Source organism: Ascidia mentula, chromosome 6 (assembly GCF_947561715.1).
Source record: "Ascidia mentula chromosome 6, kaAscMent1.1, whole genome shotgun sequence".
Taxonomy (NCBI): domain Eukaryota; kingdom Metazoa; phylum Chordata; class Ascidiacea; order Phlebobranchia; family Ascidiidae; genus Ascidia; species Ascidia mentula.
In genome coordinates, this window is record NC_138571.1 from 5,505,771 (window position 1) to 5,517,187 (window position 11,417).

Genomic DNA, 11,417 nt, shown 5'->3' on the forward strand with positions numbered 1-11,417 from the left:
TGCAATATGTTCAATGCATGTGCGTGCAAGAAATTCCTATTTCCCATGTGAAGTTAAAGTGCTAGTTCATGTTATAGTGCAAATTATATCCTCTGGTCTGGGCTGCCTACATTACAGTCTAGCGTTTGGTCATTCTAGTCTTACTACTATCGCGTGACAAGTGCACGCTTTGCCTGCTTCGGTCCATCGTAAGGAACGGTTCACATGGGACAGAAATTGCTTACACACACATGCATTGAACATATTGTACAGCACAGCTGTTTCCTTGATGGTGAAGACGTAGCAATATTTTAGCTTGGTAATTATAAGATCGTTGCACTGTCACCTCAAACTATGGTCACGAAATCGCATTTGACTGATTTTTGCCCGTAGATTAAACTAGTAATATTCTCTCTACAATTCAAACTTCATCACTGAGTTAACAAACACTGATGTATGTGGTCAAGCATATCTTTGAGCAGGCGATCACTATTTTGTACCGGGGAAGGGGAAAAACAATCGTCTTTCTTATTTGTAAAGAACAATGCTTGGTTCTAGTATGAAGATAACGCTTACACCTAACAAGCGTTCTTGTCACTTATCTTACCCGATGATTATTCTCTGTTCCAATTGATGTATTCTTATCAACCGCTGCCAAAATAATCAAGTTTTGCACGTTAGAAACCAGCACAAAGTAAACTTCCAGTTACAACATTGCTTTTGTGCAATACATAGAGTGTTCAACATTGCATAGTAAACTTTCTGCAGCATTTTGGGGTTTACAATATTCTAGACTGTTATTATAGGGTGACTATTATATGGAAGTAAAGTTTATACAACTTACATCGAGGCAGCAAATTTTTACAAACACCTGTAGTGATGCGCGCTACACTACGATTCTACAAGGTAAAACATGACCTTAGCATAACACAACAACATAACCTTTTCATGTTTTTTATATAACACAAAAATTATTGCAAATTCACTTAACCTTCAAAAAACCTTTACTTTGACCTAATAAAACGATCTTTAAAAAGTATGATAGAAAAGAACACAAGAATCCTCCAATGAACAATCATTTCTTGATACATGCTTATCTGCGATGGCCACTGTGCAACACGCATGTTTCCCAACCTAATTCCCTTCACAACTGGAACGCAGACGGATTTAGGCTTTCCTGCAGAACTCCCAACAGCTTTCTGGCATCCGAAACGACGACAGACATTTTTTGTCGCACACTGTTGTGAACGCCTACTGTTTTCCGTTTGCTCATGACGCCCAACTATAGACGATTTCGACTTAACCTAACTAACTAACTGGTACTTAACAGAAGCAGATGTTACTCGCTCAATCACTAACGCGCTTGGTCACTTTAATTCCCGCCGCCTGATAGTCATGACCAGCGGGACTCCACACGAAACGGCGCATTGAAACGCCGTTACGTTCAGATACTTTAACACTATAAAGACCAATGCAAAATGCGTCGGACGGTTGGAGTTCTTATGGAAAACAAAGGGGTTTAAAGGCTGCAGTTCAAACAGACCGATACGCTATTCCAAGCACACACGAATACTTCACTCAGATATCAGTTACATGTCAATTTTTTGTCATTTAACGTAGTTTATTTTTACCATAGGTAGCTGGTATTCATTTAACACCAGATGATCCCAGCTTTTATGCGTTTGACGTTGAATAATCTCTGAGGTAATTTGTGTTTGCGATATAATAAATACTGCATGTTGTTTGGTTGCGCAATGCTGTTTACATATTCAACCAACATTATAACAATGGGCATAAATACGATACGAACGGATGCTTGTGCCATGGGCATTGTTCTAATATCCTGCAGCAGTTGTTGTTTACCGGGTTGTAATACGGGATATGATATATACAATAATAATGTGTTGCTTCGGTTTAACATAGCTGTGGTTGAAAGAGACTGCAGTTACAGGCACCTCGACAAGTTTAGACAACTTGATACGAATATACGAAGAGCGTAACATTGAATGGCAGAATTAGAACGCGACAATAAGTACATAACGTTTAGTGACACACATCGTAATGACTGCATAAACGAATCTTAGTGTTTAGTTTTGTGTTGGGGGTAAGGTTACACTCATTGTAAAGGTAAATTTGGTTCAATTTATCTTGAATATGTGTTTGTTCAATACTTGCGCCGTTGCCTGGTGCATGTTGTTGGTTTGCTGCTTTGAGACGGAAGCATCTGGTAGGACTTGTGCTGTGTCGTATGCAAGAAGACAAGCTTGTGCGAGCAGCTTTATCACCCGCATACAGTGTGAAAGAAGGTGGGAGTTGTCATGATTGTTTTGTCGATAAAATATTTAATAATCTGAATAACTTGTTTCAAAACTCAATGTTTATACAAGCAGAGATTGCTGCTTTGACGAACAACCAAACGATCCGTTCATGCAATGTTACCGGAAAGGTAAGAAGTCTTAACATACGGGGTAATATATAAATGTGCTTGTGTGTGATCTGTTCTGGTGGTGGGTTATTCATATTCTAACCGGGCACCCTGCGTCATCTTTCTCATATATTTCATTCTTTTGGGGATTTTGGTTATGCGCAGCTATACGACTTTATTACCTAACTAGCTAAACAGAGCTTTTATGGCGAGATATTTACGTGAGGGAAATTGTTGTTGAAATTTATGTGAGCTTCTCGCACGAACGCGCGATGGTAAGACAGCTTTGTCATTAATTTTGATACCTATGTAATGTATGTTTCTGATTACTTTGAACATTTGCCGTATTGCGAAAAATTCAGATAAGACGTTTTTGCTAAAACAAATGTTTGTTGTTTGAATATTTTCTCCGAGTAAAGGTAAATAAGGCTACAACAATAGCTGCGTGGCAGCAGTAAAGTTCTAAAATTCGTGCCAGTGAATGACACCGATCATCACAACGTTGTTTGTAGCCTTTGCCAATCCACATATTATCTGTTAAGCTCAGGCCATGCCCCAAATATAAGTTTTTAGTTTGAAAATTATTCTTCGCAGAGAACATGGTCCACCATTTTTGACTAATTGTTTGTCGCTGCAGAACAGTTTTCAATAGCCTATCAATAGTATATATCTTGGCCACTCTATACAAGGGATTTCCCCTTACCATGTCTGGCTACTAAACCTAAGTTTTCACAAAGACTTAGCAATAATATTAACTCTAATATTTAGTTTATTTTTTAAAAACTTTAGGACGTGTGTATTATTGTCGATGCAGACAGTGAACGAAACAAACGCTTCGTTTAAGTAAGATGATTTGCATGCTTTCAAAATACCTCTCTGTAAAGCTTTGCTAACCATTTTTGTTCGGAAAGAAAGATATTTCCAACAAACATGCCCGAAACGCTAGTTTAACCCTGTCACGCATGAGGGAAATCCCCCTCATGAACAAGGGCACCGGGGAGATCCCCATCGCCCTTCCATGAGGTGGTTAGAGTATCTACATTGTTTTCGACATCTTTCCGTGAAAATGTCTCCTTTGAATGCAAATTATGACATATATTTGATGAAAACTGTTTTTTTTTGCAAATACTATCAATAAATTCATGTTTAGATTCAACTTCCCTGCGATGTGAGGAAACAAATATTCTGTGCGGTGTATTCTTTTGTCCATCAAGGTAATATGTGCAAAACTTGTTGTGTATACGTGGATTCCAGAATTCTTTTTGCAGGCGATTATGCCAGCTTTGGGGATGTTGTTGGAATGATGATAAAGAAGTCTGTAATTATCCTTCAAAATATGGTAAGATATTAAAAAAAACGCTTTCTGACCTCGCCTAAAATAATTTGGAAACAACCTTCAGGAGACGATGTTTGTCCTACTGTTATGTCGCAATAACACGTTTTGTGTGTTTATCCAGTGTGTGTTTCTCCACCAACAACTGATTTTGGAATATTTTCACCAATACAAGATTCCTATGACCCGTCAGAAACTGTTACGTATACCTGTGAGTCTCCACATGAGATTCCAGAAGATTCGGTATTAACTTGCCTTAATGATGGAACATGGAGTAAAGATAGTGCACCCGTGTGTAATGTAAATGGTGAGCGGTAATGATTGCGATTTAAAATCGTTTCTTCTGTGAAAAGAGTTTGTTTTTTCTAAGCATTGCTGATGCACAATGTATTTGGATTTGTGTTGAAAACTGTAATGTAGAATGAAGACTAAAAAAAAATTGCTCTATATCCTTTTTCTGTATTTCAATAATTTTAACCCACAAAGCCGTCGAAAAACTAATAAAACCTATTTTGTATGACCCAGCTTGTCCAACCCCGGTCAATATTCCTTATGCAACTTTCGCAATCACACGCCCAACAGGAGCCTCAGTAAATGCACCTGGCACTATAGTCCAATATACTTGTGACAGTGGATTCACAATAGTCGGATCAGACATCATGACATGTGGGAGTAATGGAGATTGGAATGCCAACCCACAGTGCAATGAAAATGGTAAACGTTCAAGAATTGCTTATAGTCGTGGCAGCATATTCACAAGACTTAACATTAAAAATATATTTGGTTTCAGGTTAGCCGCTTAAATACTTTTTACTCTCAAGGACTATCCGCAGCAAGTGTGAAACTAATATTTAAACTTCGCTTTCTTACGTTTTAGAATGTTGTCCGCCTCCATCAATTGATCGTGGTTCTTATTCACCGGTGACTGACATTTATTCGAGAAATTTCCAAGTTACTTACTCATGTGATGATGGTTCAACACCGACTGGTACAAGCATGAATACTTGCCAGGATGATGGTACATGGTCTGTAACTGGCCTTTCTTTGCCAACATGTCCAATGGGTGAGTGTTTGCATTAGTCCAGCATTTTTGTTTGATCTAATAGAATTCCTCAATTTACCATATAAACCTTGAACAAATTTCATCAGAACAGTATACCGAACAAACGCTGTGTTACATGCATGTAAACTCATGTAAAGCTCTCTTGAAGCTTTCCACAAATATTTTCAATTAGCAGCCACGCTTCAACCCACCACGACTCTTTCAACAACCCCTCAGTGCGACAATTCCCCACCCATCTGTTGCCCGGGTTACACAACATCTGGGTCTCTATGCGTTGGTAAGAATATCGGGATGGAATGATATTGCCATCACATAAATTGGTTGTGTAGTTTATCACTGTCACGATGGATCTCGAAGTTTCAAAGAGCTTTAGACACGCACGACATCAATCATTTTTTACTTTTACAGATGTCGACGAATGCGCTCTTGGAAACCACTCTTGTCATGTGGAAGCTAATTGCAAAAATACTGTTGGAAGCTATAATTGTCAGTGCAAGGAATGGTTTGTAGGCAATGGTTACAACTGCAGAGGTATGTCCAACAAAGATGGCTTAAATCTATCTAAATGTGAACACTTACTCCTTAGGAATAGTTAGCAGTGTTTTATAAGAAGCAAAAGCCTTTAGAAGTTGTCGGACAAACGCAACTGCCAGAAACTCTGTTTGTACAGTGGTTAGTTTGTGTAGCAACGTTTTGTTTTGTGATTATTGAAGGTTTTTGCAATGAATCTTGTTCTGGCCGCTGCGATGAAGGACTAAATGGTTACACTTGTTTTTGTACTCATTCGTCTACTGATGGGTGTCCTCCAGGCAAGTCCTTTACATACTTTTTTTCTCAATGCAAAAAAAAATTCTGATAATCCAGAATATGTAATCGTATCATGGTCACTTTCGGATAATTGTTGCGTTTTTGACATCGCCTAATCCGGATTTTGGTACATTTCCTGCATTACTTTTGCATTTGTGTTCACAAAACCACGTTTTGGTTAAAATTTTTTTCTTTTTAAACTGATATTGTGGTTTACTTGTTGCGCGTGTGACGATAAAGCATTTTAAATCAAAAACTACACTCAACTTTGTCATGTTTTAAGGCGCACCGGTGACAAGAGATTTAAAAATTTTGTGGAAAACTCACAACAGTGCCTTTGTCACGTGGGAGGCAAGCAACGCTAATTGGGCTTACCCTTCAATAAACGGTGGAATATTTTATCACTCCAGTGGCACCAGACAAGCTGGATTTTTGTACCTAAATTCTGACACTAAATACTCTGTAACGTTGACTCTTCACAACAGTTTAGGTTCAACTACATCCCTCCTACAATTCGAATCACGTAAGCTTCGACAACCGTTTATCCTTTTAACTTTGGATTTTATTTTACTACTTAAATTAAGTTAATCTGCTCACAAACTAAAGTTCTGGTTAGCCACTTAGTTACTGAAATACCGACAAAAATACGTAAAACGAACATAAACAGATGGTCTTGCTGTTGAATTAAATATTTTATCCTGTAATTTATAACTACTTTCGAAACTTACATATCGCCCAAGTCCCATCATATGTTGACCCCACCACGCCCCCTCCTACAAACTCCAATTGCGTCAATTCTCCACTAAACTGTTGCCCTGGTTACACAACATCCGGGTTACAGTGCATTGGTAAGTCTGTCGACATTTAACAAATATGAAAAAGAATGACGCGTGTTTTCATTGATAAATTGAGGATCGTTTATATCGTAACTTTTCGCTACCAGGCTCCCGCAAATCGCTATGACATCAATTTTACCTAAACTACTTTTCACTGTTAAAGATTTCTACAAACAAGGCTCTACAAGGCTACACCCCAAAAAATATGGAAGTTATGCTAACTTATTTCTGACAACAAAAAAATTAAATAATCATGCAAAGTTGCAATATAAATTTGCGAAAACCAACTTATCCTGTTTGAAATATATTATGTGAAATGTAATAATTAAAGCTGTGGTGTTCAATCCTTAACACGGCCATCAGCTCCTGGTAAACCCAGTTAATAGGTTTAATAGCGTCAATAGCGCCGATATCGCCAATGAGCATTTTAGAAACACCATTTTTTGGTATCAAATCCAGTTCCAGTATGCACCAGATGACTACACAAGTAACTCTAAAAACTCACTAAGAAAAAAAACTAGCATAAACCAATTTGAACATCAAAATGTCAAAACTACCCCTTCGTTTCCAGATATTGATGAATGCACAAACGGCTCATCAGGTTGCCATTCAAACGCTCAATGCAACAATACCGATGGTGGATTTATTTGTACTTGCAACGAATGCTATGTGGGAAATGGGTTTATTTGCTCACGTATGTATGTTTGCTTAATAAAACCAATGTGGTGATGAAATGTTATGCAGGTGATAAAAAAATAGTCCACAAGCTTCGTTTAAGAACGTAAGCGAATAAATAACTTTTAACAGTTAGATTTCTTAAATTCAGAACATTGTGGAGGTGTAAATTGCCATGACCGTGGAAATTGTTCGGGATATATTGGATTTTCGTCAGCTACTTACTGTATGTATAGTCCACGTAAGGTATAGCTTTAAGTAACAAACACAATTTTAGTTGATCCTCCTTCTATTTCCAACCTTACATTGCTATGGAGATCTAGCACTGGTCTCAGTTTTTCCTGGGAGCGCAAGAGAGTGACATTTAGCACAACGTTTTTGATTGGTGCATGGGTTTCCTATGACCAGCACATAGACGGAGAGGCTGGATTTTCTTACCTTCAACCCGCCATGACGTACAATCTTACTGTAATTGTTTACAACTCGATCGGATCGTCCCATGCAAGTATTGTGGTTCAAACAGGTTGGTTTCTATTAACAACAACATTATTTTATCCAAATACATATAAAGCAGTTTCACTTGCAAACAGAACCTGATGTATTTCCTTCGACCCATCCACATTCTACAAGCTCAAGCATTGGTTGTAGATATGGATATCATTTAGTGGATTCAAAGTGCACAGGTACTTTATATCAATTATCATCCTACTTTAGTCCCGGATGAGGGGATATTTGGTCTTTTCAGATATTGACGAATGTTCCAATGACTTTCATGTGTGTCACCCCGAGGCGCAATGTATCAACTCCAATGGAAGTTACAGCTGTTCTTGTAACTTGGGTTATTTCGGTGATGGTGTAATGTGCGTAGGTTAGTAACGTTTTGGGAGGATTTTAAATTAAACAGGAAATTTATTCCCGTCTTGGCCAGGTATGTGTGGATCAACGTCCATTTCAAAATGTGCAAACGATGGTATCTGTTCAGGGGGTGAATATGGCAGCTTGTGTTTATGTTATCAGGATAGATGTTTATCAGGTAATTTTCTGGGCGCTTATTTCAGCCAAATACTTGTGTCAACATCTTGAATCTCACAGAAAATAAAAACATCACTATAAGTGTCGTGAACAAAGGTCCAAACTTTGTCATCATCTCGTGGAAGAAAAAAGTCCCCTCATTTATCGAATTCTATTATGACGTCACGCTCTGGGAAGATGGAAGTCAGGTCACCACCTACAGCTCTCTAGCAAATAAACGTGCAGCATTCGGAAACTTAAAACCAAGTACACAATACCAAGTCACTGTCGATATTCGCGGGACAAATGCTACTCACAGTATTGACTTTTTTACTGGTAAATATTCAATTTGCGAGATAATAGCGTATATCTACTGTTGCTTGTACTTTCGCAGAAAACAATTGAAATTTGACAACAGTAGAGGCAGTAAAGTTTTAAGAAGCAAAATATTCAAATGTGGACTTCGAATGGATTCTGATTGTTATCCTGTCCTGAGTTTGTAAAGCGGCTTTTGTGTGTAAAGTGATTGTAATCACTGTTCCTTGTCGTACTCTTCAACTTATTTTGGTTAAAATTCTGTTTGAATAAGTGGCACTGGTGATGCCTCCAAGCACACGCGAAATACACACATGTTTATATATCCAGGAAAAACGTCTTCTTTGGATTACTTACAGTCGTTGTTTAAAAAAGCTGTTGTTCAAAAATTAGGATTATGTTTTAGCAACAAGAGAAATTTCGTATTTGTAGTGGACCGGATATTTTCCAATAGGCTGAACATATTAATATGCTGAACAATTTTTACCACCTTTGCAACAATTTGGACCACCCAGTTATTTTTGACCATATACTTCGACTCAATACTGCTGTAGTTAAATGCGACTAATATAATGAACATAAACCCAGGCAAAGAGCGGTCAAACAACTCGTATCGAAATATGTAAGAAGCCTGGAATAACTTTCAAGATAGCAAGCTTGATGTATGATTAGTAATCAGGTCCCGCACAATCTGAATACTTGGTACAAATTATCTTGAATATGTGTTTGTTAAATAGTTGCGTTATTGTCTGATGCAGACAAGTTGTTGGTTTGCTTCTTTGAGTTGGAAGCATTCTCCACTTTTGGGATACTGTTAAAACCAACGGTCAAGATTTAAAAAAATTGCTCATTCAAAAACATTTTAGGATGCCTTGTATGGTATAAAATACATAAAATGTCGTTTAAGTAAATTAATTAAGTTTGTTTGATATTCTTAAATAATAGGTCTTCATATTTCTTTACTGTTCGTTGCATACAGAGCCTCAAATTGAACCATTGTAGTCCGATCATCCGAAACGTCTAATAATGTAACGGTGTCTACACCTTATCATACTGAACCAATTGATTGTATTGGTCATCGCCGAGGAGAACTCGCCAATAGGTGCGAGCGAACTTGGTCTCATCTGAAAGGGATAACGTTTTCGAAGCCAACGTATAATGAAGTGTGGCTTTTGATTGGTTTGGATGTTCCCGAAGTGTTTTGGGTTGATGAGGAGTGAAGAGGCCGGCGCGAAGATGCCAGTGCTGTGAAAACGATTCTGGGTTGGTCCCTGCATCATCTCTTGCTGTACAGAACGTCCAGGTACATCATTTTTAATTGTCGTGTAACTTATTGCATGAGCAGGTAAAACACATGTGGGAAACAGAGTTTAGGAAATTGAGTCTGCAGCAGGAGGAAGCTGCCGTAAGCCCTGTAGGGTATTTGCCGCATCATCCGGTTGTTTATTCGCAAAAGCCTGGGAAGGTAAGATTCGTGTTTGATTGTGCGACTAAGTTTGCAGGGTAGTCACTGGACGAGCAATTAAGGACCTGATTTGATGAACAGTCTGGTAGGGGTTCTTGTGTGATACCGTCAGGAGTCGATCGCATTGGTTGCCGATGTGGAGGCCACGTTTCACCAGGTTAGGTTTGACTAAGCAGACCAGAATTGTCTACGATTCGTATGGTGGTCTCAAGGGGTCATGACAAAGGAGTCGGTTGATCACAAAATTTTGGTGCACTTATTCGGCGCGACGTCATCGCCGTGTTATGCAAGTTATTGTTTGCGACGAACCGCTGAAGATAATTGCCATGACTTTAATGCAAAGATCATTTCAACTGTCAAACGCAATGTTTACGTAGACGACTGTTTGAAGTCAGTGACAACCATTACCTCAGAACGATTGGAAGTCATTCGCAAAGAGCCTGACTAAGTAATTAGGAAATCGGTATTCTGGACAGATTCAACAAGTGTATTGAGATGCATCAATAATTCGTCTAAACGATTCCCTGTTTTTGTGGCCAAAGGTTAAATAAAATTGATAAGGGATCGAGTCCAGCGCAGACCTGAATCCAGCAGATGACGCCTCTCGATGATTAAGTGCAAGGACCATGTTCGAATGCCATCGCTGGTATACAGGAACGAAGTTTCTGAGTGAAGCCGAGGACGCATGGCTTGCGGACCCGTTGGATCGTGGTGAGCAGCCTGAAGAGTTTGTAGCACCGACGGTGGGTGGCTTGGACAGAAAATTTCAGCGCTGCTCGTCACGGTGGAAGTTGGAGAAGGCAATAGGATGGTTTGCTGCGGTTGGTGAGTTACATTCGAAGCAGGAAGAAAGCGCAAGTGACTACTCCGCTGAGCCTCGACGAGCTTTAACAGAATACAATGCAATCAAATAGAATTGAGATTGAATAGACTAAAATGGAATCGAATGGACAGAACGACAGCGTAACCGTAAAAACAGACAGTCACGCGATATGCGAGAGAAGCAGGGACTCGTAAATATCACGTGGATATAAAAAATTTTAGGCATTGGAAGAAACCGTCCTGATTGATTTGATAGTAGATTTGGTACATCGCAAGTGCGGTGAATCTGTGTGTCACGAGTAACACTGGTTAAAACTTGCCCAAAAGTATTTATTCTGACGTAGTTGATAATATATAGCCTCCAACATCGAACGAAAAGCAGACTTAACATTTTTTTTTAACTTTAACATTAAAACGTTTCAATGGGTGCCAGTAAAGGAAAATGCTTGATATATTTATGACGTAACAGTCAACAAAGCAGCTGTACTTGACTTCATTTTGATGAAAGGCTTCTATAAGCTAATAATTACTTGACATCGCCTAACTCAAAGATCGCGCTTATCTACCAGTGTAATTTGGCATGTTCGTTATTTTGTACCGTATTATTCATGGTTTCGATTACGCATCATCAATGGGTCTGACGTCACAATGCTGCAGGTACAGATTGGTTGAAAATGCATTGGTTT